General features: G+C 40.2%; 1 long non-coding RNA gene and 1 pseudogene across 2 annotated transcripts in view; one reads left to right on the top strand and one right to left on the bottom strand.

The window, feature by feature from the left end:
* LOC112618809 overlaps window positions 1-15,126 on the top strand; it is a 56,661-nt gene extending 41,535 nt beyond the window's left edge. The window contains exon 3 of the long non-coding RNA XR_003118128.1: window positions 14,634-15,126. This is a non-coding gene — a long non-coding RNA (uncharacterized LOC112618809). The remainder of the gene's footprint in view (window positions 1-14,633) is intronic.
* A 2,082-nt stretch (window positions 15,127-17,208) lies between these two features.
* On the bottom strand, window positions 17,209-17,911 carry LOC112618808 (annotated as a pseudogene). Its single transcript, XR_003118127.1, has one exon. The product of XR_003118127.1 is annotated as a 60S ribosomal protein L19 pseudogene (transcript).
* Between the last annotated feature and the right edge of the window lie 283 nt (window positions 17,912-18,194).

Here is an 18,194-nt window from a genome sequence, read left to right as displayed (position 1 = left end):
GACTAGGGTGGGAGACAATGGAAGAACATGCTTTAGAAAAGATCCTAGCACTGTAGGAACACTTGGAGCAGATTCATTCTTTCAGTGGATCCACATATATTTTATGTGTGGTTGCTAGTTGCTAAAGATTTAATGATGAACAAGGCATACATAGCAGGAGAGTTGGTAAGCATGTCATCTACAGTTGTGGTCTCACATCTTCACTCATATTCTCTTCTCAGGCCACTCCTTTCAAGCTTCTCTGGATACCATTGCTCTGTGAGGCTGCTTGGTCAAGGTCACCAATAACCTCTGTGTTGGCAGATGCAATGGCCACCTCTCTGTTTATATCCTATTTCACTCTTACAGTATATGGTTGAACTCCTTCAAACACTTTTCTTTCTAGGCCTCCAAGATACTGCACTCACCGGATTTTCTGCCTCTCTCACCAACAGTGCCTTCTCGGTCTCCTTTGCTGATATCTCCTTCTTTGCTTGATGTTTATATGCTGGGCCTGCACTTTCTTCCTGCCACTAACTGTACAGATTGTCTGGGTAATCACATTTGATCCTGTGACTCTATTTAAATAGAGTCTATGTCCTTTCTTTCCGGAACTCCAAATTCATTATATCCAACTTTCTACTCAGCATCTCCAATTAAAATATCTAAAAGGCATCTTAAAATCAACATGACCAAAAAAAATTTGGTGGTTCTTTCCAAACCTATTTTATTCTTAGCTTTCTTCATTTTGACAAATGCCAGATACATCTAACCCAGTTGCTGAAGTCAAAAATGGAGAAGTGAGGACTTCTTGTTTCAAGATTGCTGAGTAAAGCAAAGCCCTTTCTGCCTTTCTTCTTTCAAAAACTGCCCCCTAAATTACTAGAATAGAACAAAACAAAGGAATGCGAACCTCCATTTTAAATAAAACCAAAAGTCCTTGGTGACTTTGAACCATCAAGTATAAAGATAGAAAGCAAATGAAGAGGTGGGAAGAGGCTTAGCAGAGTGGATGCAAGTCAAACCTAAGCACCTGTAGAGAGACAGACCAAGGAAGAGCAAGCTGGGTGACCACATGGGACCCTGAAGAAGCTCCAGAATGGGAGGCATACATTATCACTAAGGGCAGAAGTAGAGCACAGGGTTATAAACATTGCAGTTGAAGATCTGTATAAGCAGTAGTTGGACCTCCCCCTACTATCTCAACTAGACTATCCCTCTGGTAACCTCACAGTAGACAAAAGTTAGAGTCCCTGGAGAGATTGAGCTAGAAGGGTACTGTATTTAGGAACCAAGGCACAGAATTAGAAGAAAATTGAGTGAGTCTGCTAACTGAATAGTACAACAACAGAAACTCCCAATCACCAGCTGCAGGAAGTCAAAGGAAACTTGTAGACCATACCCAGGCAGGAGATCGGAGGATCTTTTCTGGAGAAACTGAACTGCCACAGAGAAATTACCCAGAAACTGACAAATGGAGGTCTCTGTGAGAAAGCAAGATGACCACGCAGTTGCCCTACACTAAAGCCCACCCACCAACAAGTTCCACCCTAACACACATTATGGCTTAAGCTGAATTATGATAGCCAAGGATGATCAGCCTTTAAGAAAAGCCTCTGGTATAGAAGAGAGAGATTGAAATTAAACAGAAAGCCAAAACTTAGAGGAAAAAGAGATGATGCAAAAAAGCCCCAAGACTTTAGATGCAGAAAGAGAGAATTTTAAAATAGTAAAGAGAAAATTATATTAATATATAAAATTCTAATAATAATAATATAGAAAGTATTTTCAGAACTGAAAGACCTAAGTTTCCAGATTGAAAGGGTCTCAGAAATGAACAAAAAATATGTATCAAGGCACATCATCATAAAATTTAAGATCTCCAAAGCTAAATCAAGGAGTTCAAAATCTTTCAGAGAAAAAACATGTCACATAAGTGTTAGAGATCAGAATGGCAGCAAATTTCTCAACCTCAACATTTAAAATAAAATACAATTAAAACAATGAGTTCATGTGGAGAAAAGAGAACCCTTCTACACTGTTAATGTAAATCAGTACCGCCATTATGGAAAACTTTATGGAGGGTCCTCAAAAAACTAAATATAGAATTACCATACGATCCAGCAAGTCCACTTAATGCATGAAATGATATTTACCCAAATATTTGAAATCAGTTTGTCAAAGAGATGTCTGTATTCTCATGTTCATTACAGCACTATTCATAATAGCCAAGTTATGGAATCAATCTGTGTCCATCAACAGATAAATGAATAAAGAAAATATGGTTTATATATACAATGGAACATTATTGAGCCTTTAAAAAGAAGGGAATTCTCTCATTTGTGACAACATGGATGAACTGGACAACATTATCCTGAGTGAAATAAGCCAGACACAGAAAGATCTCAGTTATATGTGGAATCTAAAACAGAAACAGTCAAACTCATAGAAGCAGAGGGTAGCATGATGGTTATGGAGGCTAGAGAGTGGGAGAAATAAAGGGATCATGGTCAAATGATACAAAATTTCAGACAGAAGGAATGAGATTTTATTTTGTGACCTGTTGGACAACATGGTGAATATAGTTAATAGTGTATTGTACATTTCAAAATTGCTGAGAGTAAATTTCAAGTGTTCTCAACAGGAAAAATAATAAGTGAGGTAATGGATATGTTGATTAGCTAGACTTAATTGTTCCACATTGTATTCATAAATCATAATATTAGTTTGTAACCCATAATACATACAATTATAAATTGTCAATTTATAATAAAATAAAAATGTTGTATTTAGAAATGTTTTAAAGAGCTAGTAGAGGTATGAGAAGACCTAGCTAGTGAGTCAAAAAAAGAGGCAATTAATAACTTCAGCTAAAACAAACATTTGAAAAAGAAAATTGTACATGTGAACTATAATCGAGATTACCTATATCTAGTATGTAGGGAAAAAAGAATGAGTCCAAGAAAGATAGTATCCCAGTTACAGAAATGTCTAAAATCATTATACTTGATTCCAAGATAGTAAAAGTAATATAAGGTTAGATCCCTCTACTGTGTTCTTTTCCACATTTACTTTCCTTCATGTTTATAAGTTTTAGGTATGAGTAACTAGGCATAATGTGGTATCACTTGCTAAGACAGACAGCATGAAAAAGAAGCAAATATAGAGGACTGGAAAGCACTGGTTTGTGTCTTAATTTTGGATATGTTGCATTTGAGGTGGTTGTTAGACATTGGGCAGGCAGGGGTATATTGGCTGTATGGGTCTGGAGCTCAGAAGGAAGGACTAGACTGGGGACATCTAAATAGGAAGCATTGTAAAGGCATCAGTGACAGCAATGAAGTTACCTAGAGAGGAAATGTAGTGTGAGAAGAGGATCTGGAGACAATTCTTGAGGAATGATGAAACATTAGGGAGAGAGAAGGGGAAAGCATCTGGCAAAGGAGATTGGAAATGAGAGGACAGATATGTAGAAAGAAAAGTCAGAGTGTGTAGCTCATGGAAACCAGGAGAAGCCTTCCTGACCCATAAGCCACTTCCTAATATGAATTTAGATTCCTCTATTATTCTTCTTTTCATGTTGTACTTTCCCTCATGTACTAAGATGAAATGAATATTTACGTAGTTGATTGATTCATTTGTTCATTGAACAGTGCCAGAACTGTTCTAGGATGCAGATACAGCAGGTACAAGTCAGACAAGGCCTTTGTTTTCATGAAGTTTATCTTCTAGTTGGGGTTAACAGTTGGGGGTATTAAAGAAGGAAGTGGAGGAAGGACATGGTTAGTGTGTCAAATTCTTCTAATAAGTCAATGACAATGAGCACCGAAGAATGTCTACTAAATTAAACCACACTGATATTATTGGACACATTAGTGTGGTAGAGACAGAAATCAGATCAGAAAGTCCTAAGGAACAAATGATGAACCAGTTGAGAAAGGAAATATAGACAAATCTCATGGGGAGATTGAGCCAGAAAGGTGAGAAGAGAATAGTGATGGAGGAGATACAGGGAAAAATCCAGTTTAAGATCAGAATTGTCAGAACGTGTTTAACAGATGATGAGAAGGACCCAGTTGCTAGAATGAGGTTGAAAAGGTAGGAGAAAATAAGGGCAGATAACAAGTAGCATAAGGTTTCTTAGAAGATGGTTGGAGAGAGGGACCAGAGCACAAATGGGGACCTTTGCCTTTGATGGCAGAAAGGACACTTTATCCATCATAGCAGGGTGGCAGGGATTTGCAGAAAATGATGAATTTTAAGTAACAATTACAGGAAGAGTGCTTTAAGATCTAAAACATATGCATTCTTTATTCCCTACCATTGACTGGGGGCATTCATTTATTAAGAGGAGCAATAGAGGAAGAAGGTGAGGGACAATAGATGAGAGGGGCTTGTGAGGTCAAAAAAGAGTTGAAACCAGAGCATCCAAGCAAAAACACTGAAAAGAGAGAAGGCTGAGGACCAAAGAAAGAATACTTGAATTCATGAATTTAAAGATCTGTGGGCAGGAATGGGTGAGATGGAGTATAAGGGAAGGTCATCAGGAACAAAGAAACTCAGAATGTTCATGACCAATTAATCAGATGGCCATCCAGTGTGATTCTGGTGTTGCCTAGGAGGATGGCAGGAGATGGAGTAGAGAAAAAGGCAGGCCTGCAGTCCTCACAGCCTTTCCCCGATTGGCCTCTGTCAGGTCCTGGGGTCTGGGTCCAGCCCATGCTGAAGTCCGAGGGGAGTGGGTGGATGAGCAGAAAGAACACTCGGTGGGGGCATAGGCAGGTGAATGTGGTTTTATTCAGCAGTAGCTCTCTCAGCAGCTTATTCACATTGTCCACCTTTATCTCAGCTGTTTGCTCTGACACTGTGGCTCCTACAGCCCCCCACGCCTGCAGCTGCATGGCCAGCTCTCCCTTGCCTTCAGGGTCAGCAGCTTCGCTGTCTCTTTTTGGGCACCAGCGCACTGAGCTGTGTGGCTTCCTTCTGTCCGTCTTCAAGACAGACAACTTTGGCTCCCTCTCTCTTTCTCTGGGCACCAGCACACCCACCATGTTAAGCCATGTTGAACCTAGCTGAGCCCCAAGAGTCCCTGTACAGCGTTAGTAGGGCAATTATACCTTTGTGACTTAGAGCAAAGTATGAGCTTACACAAATAGATTATATAACAAGCGGAGGTGTGTGCTTGCTTGCCAAACTCATTGAGTCATGCATGCCTGGATATTCCCCTTGGCCTATTCCTTGACCAAAGCACATCCATGTACCTTACAACCTCGCTCATGGGACCCACCAAGGGGACTAAAAGTGGGAGAGGATGGATTTGTCAACAAAAATCTGGCCCTATAGTCAGAAGAAAGGGTATGCTGGGAGGCAAACCCCAAATGTTGACCGTGGTCCCAGTAGGTGCACTATTTGGGACCAGCCTGCCTAAGATCAGCCCTGGAATTGGGGCCAGGGATTTCTGTTGTTCCCTTCCACCTTTAAGCTCCACACTTTATAGATAACATGGCACTTCACAGTTTACTTTAAAGCCAGAGGCCTGGGTGTTGTGTCAATAGTGGCATCTGTCGTCAGACAAAAACCACATGTCCCAAGCAGTGTTTGGGGCAGGTCAGGCTTATGTTCCCTTAAGCTGCAGGTGGAGGAACACTGCCCTTTTATTTAGAGAAGTACTTCTCAAAAGTGCTTCAGTTGGCCGGGCGCGGTGGCTCAAGCCTGTAATCCCAGCACTTTGGGAGGCCGAGACGGGCGGATCACGAGGTCGGGAGATCGAGACCATCCTGGCTAACACGGTGAAACCCCGTCTCTACTAAAAAAATACAAAAAACTAGCCGGGCGAGGTGGCGGGCGCCTGTAGTCCCAGCTACTCGGGAGGCTGAGGCAGGAGAATGGCGTGAACCCGGGAGGCGGAGCTTGCAGTGAGCTGAGATCCCGCCACTGCACTCCAGCCTGGGCGACAGAGCGAGACTCCGTCTCAAAAAAAAAAAAAAAAGTGCTTCAGCATATGCCAGCATCACCTAGAGGGCTTGTTAAAATGCAGATTGCTAGGTCTCAGCCCCAGAATTTCTGATTCAGAGGGGCTGGTGTCCGGTCAGAGAATTTGCATTTCTAACAAGTTTCTAGGTGATGGCAATGCTGCTGGTCTGGGAACTGCACTTTGAGGACCACTGATTTAGGCCACTTGTTCTCAATTCTGGCAACACAATGGAATCATCTGGGGAGTTTTAAAACCACTTGGTCTGGGGTAAAGCCTGAATATCAGGAATCTTCAAAGCTTTCCTGGTGATTGTAAAATACAATGAGAGTTGGGAGACTCTGATTTACAGTATGAGCCCTGCTTGAGAAAAGCACATGGGACAATTTATTTCTTTCTCCCTTCAAGCGGCAGTGGATATTTACTTAATCTGTTTGGACGTTCAGTTTCCAAGATATAGTTCATTATGTATGTTACATCTACTGTATCTCTGATATATTCCCTTATTTGACTTTGTGGCCTTTTTCCCCAGATCATCATAGACTGTGCTTTCCAATCCAGAGGGAAATTGTGGCATTTGTTTATCTGAAATGACCCATTTAGATGGATTTGCAATTTAAAGGGAGATTTGGAAATGTGGCATATTTCATTTCATTAATGGAAGTGACATGGCTCATTAAGCCCCACCAGTAAGTTTCTACTTGAAAAACTTTATAACTTCCTGGTCAGCCTTGGGGACCTTTGCATACTCAAAAAACACATTTCAGTTTGTAGGAGTTAATAATTTGGAATTCACAGTACTTGATTCTAGGTTGTCTGTATTAACAAGCTGGTAGCAACCAGGACTAAAGTGCTAGACAGTGCCTTTTGCACTCAGGAAGTCATCGTTTATTTCTTATTTCTTGGTTGATTTATACTTAGCTAATTATTGCTCTACTCTTGGCCAGTTATAGTTTCTTCTCTAGGATCCATGATTCTGGAAGTTTGTAGTTGTGGCCAAGTTATAATGAATTCCTTTCGGCATTCCTATAACCAAATTACATTAATCAAGCTTAAAGAACTCTCCCCAGATTCTGCAACATTAATAAAACAAAACAACAATAACAACAAAACACATTGTGACATAATCAAACCTATTCGTGGTACTGTTAAAGGGTATGAATACTGGAGTCTGAATACCAGGACACAATTCCTATATAAAACACTTTACTTTTCAGGCAAATTACATAATTTCTCTGAGTTTTAATTTCTTCACCTGTAAACTGGGCATTTTAAATCACCTGGTTTTACTACCTCACAGGTTGTATCAAAAAACACAAAGTGTGTGTTTTCTTTTTGTAAACTGTTAAATAAAATACAAATGTTATTTCTACCATAGTGCTTGCAGAAAGTAAAATTCCAGAAAATAGACTTTTAGGGATAATTGAGGCTTCAGCACAAATATTTTTTATTTCAATTAGAATGGAAATAAACATACTTTTCTTCTGTGTTCAACAATCCTGGGACCAGACCAAATAACTTACCTACTTGCTCCAGGAAATTCTTGTTCCCAGAGACTGACTGAGAACCAATTAATGACTGACTTACCAAGAGTAACAGCTTGTTCATCAATACTCACTTCTATACCCTCTCCTCACTGTGCCCAACAACCCAAAGATATTGTATTATAAACTCTGCCCAATCCTAGTTTCCTGCCTTGCAAGACTTGCCATAAAAGTCATCCATCCCAGGTACTAAAATACTATAAATATCCTCTCCCGGCTTTCCCCTTTTGAGACACAACCAAGATTTTGCCAAGGTGGTGTTTTCTCTTTCCACAATAGGATGAAAAGCTTAGCCTTGCTTGATCAACAGGTTTTTCTGGTAGTTTTTTGGGAAATACACATAATCCCGTGAAAAATCTTCCCTAAATGTAGTATTCCAACTTTCTTTCTTCCACAGCAGGATGGCCTAGTAGAACACACTATTCAGTGCCCTGTGTGATCATTTAAAATATGAATATTTTATCCAAATAGGTAGTCCTCTAAAGTTCCAATACTTTCAATGTGAATGGTTGAGTCCTAGTTGAGAGTGGAATGAAGTAGTCCCCAAAGCTGCTGCCTCAGAATTTGGGGCCCAATAATAGGGCAATTCAACTTCCATGGGAGTTTCTGGTGCCTAGTCAAGAGCTGAGGTCTTCTGGATTAATGTTTGTTAATTACAGCATAGTTGAGGTTTTCAGACTTCAGTGTGTGTAAAATCATTGGAGAAGTTTATTTGTAATGTAGATTTCAGAATCCCATTCCCAGAGAGTCTAATTCATAGACATAGAATATAGGGCCCCAGATCCATATCTTAAGTCTATAGTCTTTTACAGACCATATTTTGAGAAATATTGAATGATTATAGGGGAAATAAGACCCTCGTGGATGCAGGAAACTGGTTATGATGAAAATCTTTAGATAATATCTAGTAATGAGGCACAATTTCCTGAAATAATACTGTTTATTCTGGGCTTTAGTTTCCTCATTTGCAAAACAGAATTGCTAAGATTTATTAACCGCAGAGTCAAAGTATATTTAGGTTTATGAGCTGCCCGATTCTCCTTGCTTGATGCCCTGCAAATAAAAACGCTCCTTTCTCCCGCTGCAAACCTCAGTGTGGATGTTTGGTCTTACTGCTCCAGACAAGTGGACACCAGTTTGGTGCAGTGACACATGGGGCCAGGGAACAGGCTCCTGCTATGCCATTGCTCCGTCATCCACAGCATGTGGCTTCCACGTTATAGTTTAAGACTCATGCAGCCACCACTTCTGCATTCCAGGCAGCAGGAAGAAGAAGGGAGAGCAGAAGACAGGAATCTTCTCCATAAGGCACTTCCCAGAAGTTGCACATGTCCCTTCTACTCACATCTCATTGGCAGAATTAAGTCACGTGATTATACCTGACTGAAACAGAGGCTGGGAAATGCAGTCCTTGTTCAGAGCAGCCAAGTGTCTGGCTAACATTCAGCAAAGGAAAGCGTATCTATTATTAAGGAGGGGGAGAGAAGAAATTATTGGTTTCTGCTACATGGATGTTGTATAAAGGGCCTTAACTATCATGTTGGAATAGTTTGTATTTAATTCATAAAGGAATGTGGAGACAATAAATTGTTTTGAGGCAAAAATGTGACATTATTTTAGGAATATAATCCATCTTCCAGTGATCTGTAGGAGGGACTGAAAAAAGGAAAACTTGAAGCAGGAAGGGCAAATCCGTGATAGCAACAGGTAAAGCAAGAGGTAATGTGGACAGAATTTAGCAGCAGCAGTAAGAATAGAAAGGAGACACTCAACTGAAAAAATTGAACCAAAAAATTTGGTAACTGAATTTACTGTGTGGATGAACAATGAAATGAGAATGTCAAGCTTCAATCATGACTGCCCAGAATGGAAGAGCACAAGCTCAAATGTCTACAGAGACCCTGTAGATAAGTAACTGGGCAAAAATGGGCTAGCATATCTCCCAATAGGAAGGCAGGGGGCCTTCCTGGGGCCTAGCAACAGAAAAGCTGCTCAGGGCTCTGGAGACACCACTGCTCGGACTTCGAATACCACTAGGATGTCTGGGGGGTCAGGGGCGGGGAGATAGGAGTCTCAAAAGAGACTCCTACAGCAGGGGAAATAAAACATTTATCAATATCTCCCATTGAAAAATCTCAACCTACCCTATTAAATGAGTATAAAATACTTATGTAACCACTTCCACCCTAAGCCTTCAAGATGGATAAGGATTATAAAATAGTCAGCATTTCTACATGCTCTCTAACAATATCTAAGAGCTGACATTTATGTAATGTTTTGTTGTTTTTATTTTTTTTAATTCATTTATTTACTCATTCTCTTAAATGGGATTCCCATTTTACATGTGAGAAAACTGAGAAATAGTCATGTTAACTAACAGTCATATTGCTGGAAGAGGTAAAGCTGAGATCCTAATCTGGGCCTTTCTGCCTCATCATCCCAAGGTCTCCCACCTCAGTTACATGAATGAGCAGAAAGTGATCACCTCTGGATTGTGTGGATGTGCATGCATGCTGTCAATTTTGTTGATCACAAAGAGCTAAGAATGCCCTGAGTAATCTGGAAAACACAACTGTTATCTCACTTCCAGAAAAACTGATTCCGTGTGGATTGGTAGTCAGTGTTCCTGAAATATGAGAGTTTTCTCTTTACTTGGGACATTGAGACCTAGTGATGTTTCAGGCTTTCTGAAATTTCTTGAACGTATTCTCTTGGTTGGTGTGGCAACTGCTTCTGTTGCTGCTTCTGACGTACGCAGGCCTTTCATGTTGCTCACTGAACTTACTGAGACTTCTGGGTTGGCTCATGACCCAGATGCATTCCTTCAACTCTTCCCACCTGAACTCATAAACACACAAACGCTGCTTTGAGCCTCCTTCAGAGAATAAAATCTCTGTTAACCTGGAATAAACTATATCTAGTAAATAAATAATAATGTATTGCAGTTGTGGATGACATAAGGAATTTTGAAACAGCCCAAACATCTTATCACAAGGTTTTATGTGCCCTACTTTTGTATCATCATAAGCTTATAATGAAAGAGCTACTCAGTGAAACGTTATTTATTTATTTATTCATTAAAAAATGGTAAAGGAGCAGTCAAGAAATTGAATGTGGTTGTGGTTTTTATCATATTAGAAAAAAAAGAAAATGACTGGAAGGAAATATACCAATATGCTAACATTGGTTACATAGCCTGTAGCACATTTAAACAGAAAGAAGTCTTGTCAAAGGAACATTTTGTGACAACTGCAAATCAATAGAACACCAGCATCTGAACTGTTAGATTTGGTTCAGCTATTGATCAATAATAATAAGAGGGGTTCTTTACTTAAGACTTCACAAAGTGAATAGAAATTTGAAGAGAATGACTAAACCCATGCTTTAAAGCAAGAATTATGTGCAGTCTTACAAGAGAGTTGAAAGCATGATGAAGAATCAAGTCCTGGAGTCAGACTACTAATTGCATGGCTTTGGGAAAGTTACTTAACCCCTTTGTGCTTCTATTTCCTTTTTTTTTTTTTTTTTTCCTTAAATGGTATTGTTGAGGATGAAATAAAACTACCTAGCAAACAATAAGTACTCGATAAAAGTTACTAGAAGCATTCTGACATTGATTCTCTTTCTTTCCTTGCTAAGAAAGTGTTGATAAGCATTAGTCATATGTAACAAAAGAATGACTGTGTCCAGTGTTTGGAAACATATTTGGTACCTCCGTCTGCTTGCTTAGGAAAAGCTCCCTGAGTGATGTAGCCCTCAGTTCTTGTCTTTGATCTGGGAGCTCTGTAGTGTCTCCTTTGGGTGGAAAATTAACCCCATATATGGGATCCAAAATGAAGTTAATTTCCACAAGTGGGAGGAAAAACAGACGCCATGACATTTCCTATGTAATGCCGTCATGTGTTCTCCTCCACTCTGCAGCACACCGGGGTGGCATAGCTCCAATACGCAGCCTGCGTTATGTTAAAGGCTTGACTAGAGGGTAGGATGGAAGGGCCACACATAAGCTGCAGGAGGGGGAAGGTATCAGGAGGAAAGGGACAGAATAGGACAATGGATTAACAGTCATGCTCTGCTCTAAATTCACTTTGTGATGTTGGGCAAGTGGACTCACTCTGATGTGACCCTTGGTTCCTCCCCGGGCAAAATGAGGGGGCAGAACTGACTAAATTCTTTTCAACACTAACATCTATGATTCTATATTCCCCTCCCAGTGACCACTTCCTCCTAAAGTACAGCTGACTCATATGACCCCAGGGAGCTTACGATATGCTCCAAGCCCTTTCTCATCAGTAGAGCCTGACTAGTATCAGACTCAATTTAAGGCTGTTTAGCCATTGTCCTGCCTGCAGTTGGGGGTGGAAGAGGTGACTTCCTCATCTGCGTAGGCCGGGGGCTCTGCATTTATCCACTGTGATCATTGCCATGGTCTATTGCTGCCTCGTCTTTAAAAACTGTTTACTCTGCCTTTCTCTCTCTCCCAGCATTCTTCTGAATTGGGCTGGTTGTTTTCTTCTTTTCCTTTTCAGAAGTTCAGTTTACCTTCAGCTTTAGCTTGGAGCATTGGTGATGAAAGAAAAGAGATCATATTTCCTCTAGTCAGAGCTGTATTTTCAGGGCACAGCTGCCTGGACCCACTAGAAATATAACAAGAGCACATATGAGGTCATGGGCAAATCCCATCCAGCTCCCTCCTGATAGGAGAAGAACCCATTGAGAGTTTACTCTCTGGAAAGTCAAGCTTAGCCAGGCTTGTGGGCTGGATGCTGGGTTCTGGTGTCATAGTGGATCAGTTGAGGGGAGGGTGTTTTTCTAGATTCTGGATGGCGCTCCAATCTTTTCTCTAATTCTGAATCCTCATGACTGCCTAACGGCTAGGAGAGGCCTTGATCTTTGATTCACAGAATGTTGAAACCAGAATGTCTCCAAGAGCTGTTGTGTTGTGACACTGAAGCACTGTTTATTGATTCCCTGAAAAGCCCTAACAAATATAACTAGCGCAGAATGCACTTTGGAAGGCCATCTAGTTGAATTAGGAATCTTGTAATTCCATGTTCATGTCACCTGTACGTGTGACCAATATACACACATGCACAGATTTGCGCATGAAGCAGGTGACTGGGGAACGAATGACCTGTTTGCCAAAGCATTTGGAATATTCACTCCAAGACAGCAAAAAGCAATAAATTCAGGTCTTTGAGCTGGTAATAATATCTATATGTACACAGTATTGATTATGTTATTTAATGTTCACTATGATCTTATCAGATTGGGGCTGCTATTCTCCACACTTAATGCATGGGGAAACAAGGCTTAGAAAATTTAAGTAAAATTTAAATTTTCCAAACTCACAAAGCTGCTCATTGTAAAAACAGAATTTAAACCAAAATAGTCCATCTGTGGAGCTGTGCATCTATCAAAAAAACTATACTGCTCCCCTTCATGTGGTCTCTGTCCCAATGACATGGTGAATACTTTTCATTTTGCAATGAATTTCATTTAGTGTAGGTTAAGAACCAGGATTTTGGAGCTTTACTAGTGCCTAGGTTCAAATCCCAGTTCTGTCATCTGTTGTTAGAATCTTGGCCAAGTTGATTAACCTCTGTGCCTTAGTTTCCTCATCTATAAAATGGGGATAATAATAGTGTCACTCTCATAAAGTTGTGAGGATTAAATGAGATAACATAAGCAAAGGTCTTAGAACATAGTAATGCTAGCCATTCTTATCTTGTTAGCTATTATTAGTAGCAAACATTTGTTGATTACTTACTGTATTTCAGGTATAAGGTTCTTAGATGTAGGCAGAGGAGAGGGACAGGATATTATGGTTAATAAAAAAAAAAGAAGTTATAGAGAGGGAAAGACAGATTTTAAACCAATCGTGATGTAAAGTGTTATAATCCATAGTGGACACTAAGAAAGGATTGACAGGCAGAGATAAAGTTGCAAAGGGAGGTTTGGGACCAGACTTGAAAGGATACAGAAACTGCAAGTGCTAAAGGGTTGGAACTCTATCTTGTGTAGGCAATGTAGGCAACCAAGGAACTGAGATGTTTTTAAAACAGTGGTTGGTGGCACAATCATTTAAGGGTTTTACTAACTGCTGTCTGAACCCTATTTAATCAAAGGTGAGTATTAAAAAAAGATCCAAGAGAAGGGGAATGGTCCTTATAAAAACATTTTTGCCAGATTTTTAAAAATTCTGTTTGCAAGCTGATCTGTAGGTTTTACATAACATAAAAATATTCTCTGTACCAAAAAAGGACTTCAAATCATTTTATATCCTGATCCCATATGCATTGTGCAAATGACTCTCATTGACTTAATACATTTGGCACCCTCTAGCATGTATAAAACATGCTTTATAAATAGTAACATAGACCATGCTGCCAGGGCCTCCTCTTGACTCAGGCAAAGATGACAGTGTATTCTCTTAAGAATATGAGATAATGCATGAGGCAGTTCTTGCAATATGTATGCCAGAGAAGGTTTGAGTTGGGGCATAATCTCCAGGGAATGGTAATAATTCTAAAAGTCAAAGCTATGGTTGACTGGTTTTTACAGCAATAAACCCAACCTGTTCCACCAGTTCCAATCTGCATGGTTGGTTAAGTGACCAGCATGACCAGCCAGTCATTCTCTGCTATGTATGCCCAGCTCAAACACAGAGAGCCAAATGAAGTGGAAAAAAACCCATGTTAATAAAGGAAGAGCTGAGGATGTGCAAGGATTTAGCACAAAATATTCACCACAGTGTTAATTAAAATAGTAAGGATGCCCAACATTTGGTAAAGTGTTTGACTATTATAGTACACCTGTAAGACTCACTACTTCATAGTTATTGAAAAGGATGATCTATAAAAGAATATAATAACACAAGGGAGTTATACCGCAGCAAATGATAATTTTAAAAAGAAAGCTTCTAATATTATATGCATAATAAAATCTTATTTTTGTAAAAGAAAAAAGATTCATGTTTTAATAGGTATTATCTTTAGAGGTTGAGATTGTTGGGGACTTTTGTTTTATTCTTTTGCTTATGTATACTATTTAATTTTTCTATAGTGAAGATCTATTAATTTTATATCAAAAGTTAAAAAGAAATTATCTTCCCCTCTCTTCCTGGGTGTTGCCTATAGAGGTGAAAGCCATCTCCTTCTTGACACCATGGCTACCGTTAGACCCCTCGTGAAGCCCAAGATCATAAAAAATGGACCAAGAAGTTTATCCTTCACCAGTCAGACTGACATATCAAAATTAAATGTACCCACATAGCAGCAACCCAGAGGTATTGAAAACAGGATGTGGAGAAAAATCAAAGGCAAGACCTTGACCCCCAACACTGGTTGTGGGAAGCGAAAAGAAGCAAAGCACGTGCTCCCCAGTGGCTTCCAAAAATTCCTGTCCCAAAATGTCAAAGAGCTGGAAGTGCTGCTGATATGCAACAAATCTTACTGTGCTGAGATTGCTCAACACGTTTCTCCAAGAACAGTTAAAGCCACTGTGGAGAGAGTAGCCCGGCAGCCCACCAGAGTCACTAGTCCCAGTGCCAGGCTGCACAGCAAGAAAAATTAATAGACAGCTCATGTACACATTTTATTTGCGTTAAATAAAGCTATAAATACTCTGTCATCTGGCATCCTCCCCGTTAAAAACATACAAAAAATACAAAAACCAAAACCAAGAAAATCTAAATAAAAGAATAAAATATTTGTGGGTGCTTTATACATGTTACTCACTTAGTTCTCACACAAGTCCTATCAGATGGTGTGGTGAAAACCATCAGTGTTCTCCCAAATCCGTGTGTTTCATGGCATTTCCAGCCTCCTTTGCTGTCAGATTGGGTCATATAAAAGACTTCTGACAGATGAAATATAGACATGAGTTATTAACCCCTTCCAGCCTGGCCTTGCAATAGCCTACAGTGCTTTTTGCTCTCTCTCTCCTTCTCTTCTTCATCACACTAAAGGCAAATAACTCCAACTCATGGCCCAATTAAAGGAGCTCAAATGTTCAAAGATAGCTGCCCAGGAAAGCCACCTATCTTCAGCCACTTTGTGCTCCTTCTCTCTTTCTGTCATGTGAGGATACAACAAAAAGTTGGCAGTCTGCACCCTGAAAGGGGGCCCGCACTTGGACCCAAGTACGCGGGCACTCGTCTCACACTTACAGCCTCTGGAACTGTGAGAAATACATTTCTGTTGTTTGTAAGCTACCGCATGTAAGAATTTTTTACAGCCCCCCAGACTGTCTAAGGCAGTGCATTTACATGATTGATATTCACAGTCATTATTGATATAACTGCATCAACATCTAACGTATTTGTGATGTTTTCTATTTGTTGCCCTTGATTTTTGCTTTTATTTTTGTCTTTCACACTTTTGCTGCCTTTTGTGGTTTTAATGAGCACTTTATCTCTTTTATCAACATATCATTTGTAGTTTTTTTTTTTTTTTTTTTTTTTTTTTTTTACCCTGGGCAACTGTGCTTTTAATAGTGCCTTTTATACAAGGCCATTTGAATAAAGGTTCTTCACAAGTTAAATAATATAATTGCACATTATTTCTAAAAGCCTAGCTTTAAAAGTACTAGGGGATCGAAATGGATGGTGATTTTTTTTTTTTATTCTTATACTTTAAGTTCTAGGGTACATGTGCACAATGTGCAGGTTTGTTACATATGTATACATGTGCCATGTTGGTGTGCTGCACCCATTAACTCGTCATTTACATCAGGTATAACTCCTAATGCTATCCCTCCCCCCTTCCCCCTCCCCACAATAGGCCCCAGTGCATGATGTTCCCCTTCCTGTGTCCAAGTGATCTCATTGTTCAATTCCCACCTATGAGTGAGAACATGCGGTGTTTGGTTTTCTGTTCTTGCGATAGTTTGCTGAGAATGATGGTTTCCAGCTGCATCCATGTCCCTACAAAGGACACAAACTCATCCTTTTTAACGGCTGTATAGTATTCCATGGTGTATATGTGCCACATTTTCTTAATCCAGTCTGTCACTGATGGACATTTGGGTTGATTCCAAGTCTTTGCTATTGTGAATAGTGCCGCTATAAACATACGTGTGCATGTGTTTTTATAGCAGCATGATTTATAATCCTTTGGGTATATACCCAGTAATGGGATGGCTGGGTCAAATGGTATTTCTAGTTCTAGATCCTTGAGGAATCGCCACACTGTTTTCCACAATGGTTGAACTAGTTTACAGTCCCACCAACAGTGTAAAAGTGTTCCTATTTCTCCACATCCTCTCCAGCACCTGTTGTTTCCTGATTTATTAATGATTGCCATTCTAACTGGTGTGAGATGGTATCTCATTGTGGTTTTGATTTGCATTTCTCTGATGGTGAGTGACGATGAGCCTTTTTTCATGTGTCTGTTGGCTGTATGAATGTCTTCTTTGAGAAGTGTCTGTTCATATCCTTTGCCCATTTTTTGATGGGGTTGTTTGTTTTTTTCTTGTAAATTTGTTTGAGTTCTTTGTAGGTTCTGGATATTAGCCCTTTGTCAGATGAGTAGATTGCAAAAATTTTCTCCCATTCTGTAGGTTGCCTGTTCACTCTGCTGGTAGTTTCCTTTGCTGTGCAGAAGCTCTCTAGTTTAATTAGATCCCATTTGTCAATTTTGGCTTTTGTTTCCGTTGCTTTTGGTGTTTTAGACATGAAGTCCTTGCCCATGCCTATGTCTTTTTTTGTTGTTGTTTTTTTTTTTGCAGATAAAGGCTTGTTTTATTTTAATGGCTGATCTATGTAGTCACGGAGGCCAGTATGTACAGACAAAGAGGGGAGCTTTTATTTCTTGGTCTCTTCCTCCTTGGACAAAGTCTTGATGATCTCCTCCTTCTTGGCCTGGAGGCGCTCTTCACGGCGCTTGCATGCTTCCTTGGTCTTAGACCTGCGGGCCTCAGCCTGGTCAGCCAGGAGCTTCTTGCGGGCCTTGTCTGCCTTCAGCTTGTGGATGTGTTCCATGAGAATACGCTTGTTTTTGAACACATTCCCCTTCACCTTCAGGTACAGGCTGTGATACATGTGGCGATCAATCTTCTTAGACTCACGGTATCTTCTAAGCAGCCGGCGCAGAATCCTCATTCTCCTCATCCACGTGACCTTCTCTGGCATTCGGGCATTGGCTGTACCCTTCCGCTTACCTATGCCCATGTGCCTGCCCTTCCGGCGGGCCAAGGTATTTTTCCGGCATTGCGCCCGGGAATGGACCGTCACAGGCTTGCAGATGATCAGCCCATCTTTGATCAGCTTTCGGATCTGCTGACGGGAGTTGGCATTGGCGATTTCATTGGTCTCATTGGAGTCTAACCAGACCTTCTTCTTGCCACAGCGGAGGACACTAGAGGCGAGCCTCTTCTGAAGCCTGAGCATACTCATGGCTGCAGCCGCAGCAGTGAAAGGGGACATGCCTATGTCTTGAAAGGTATTACCTAGGTTTTCTTCTAGGGTTTTTATGGTTTTAGGTCTAACATTTAAGTCTCTAATCCATCTTGAATTAATTTTTGTATAAGGAGTAAGGAAAAGATCCAGTTTCAGCCTTCTACTTACGGCTAGCCAATTTTCCCAGCACCATTTATTAAATAGGGAATCCTTTCCCCATTTCTTGTTTTTGTCAGGTTTGTCAAAGATCAGATGGCTGTAGATGTGTGGTATTATTTCTGAGGGCTCTGTTCTGTTCCAT

The sequence above is a fragment of the Theropithecus gelada genome, chromosome 2, assembly GCF_003255815.1.
Source record: "Theropithecus gelada isolate Dixy chromosome 2, Tgel_1.0, whole genome shotgun sequence".
NCBI classification, from domain to species: domain Eukaryota; kingdom Metazoa; phylum Chordata; class Mammalia; order Primates; family Cercopithecidae; genus Theropithecus; species Theropithecus gelada.
The sequence above is the reverse complement of the archived record's forward strand: the minus strand, read 5'-3'. Positions and strand labels throughout refer to the sequence as shown.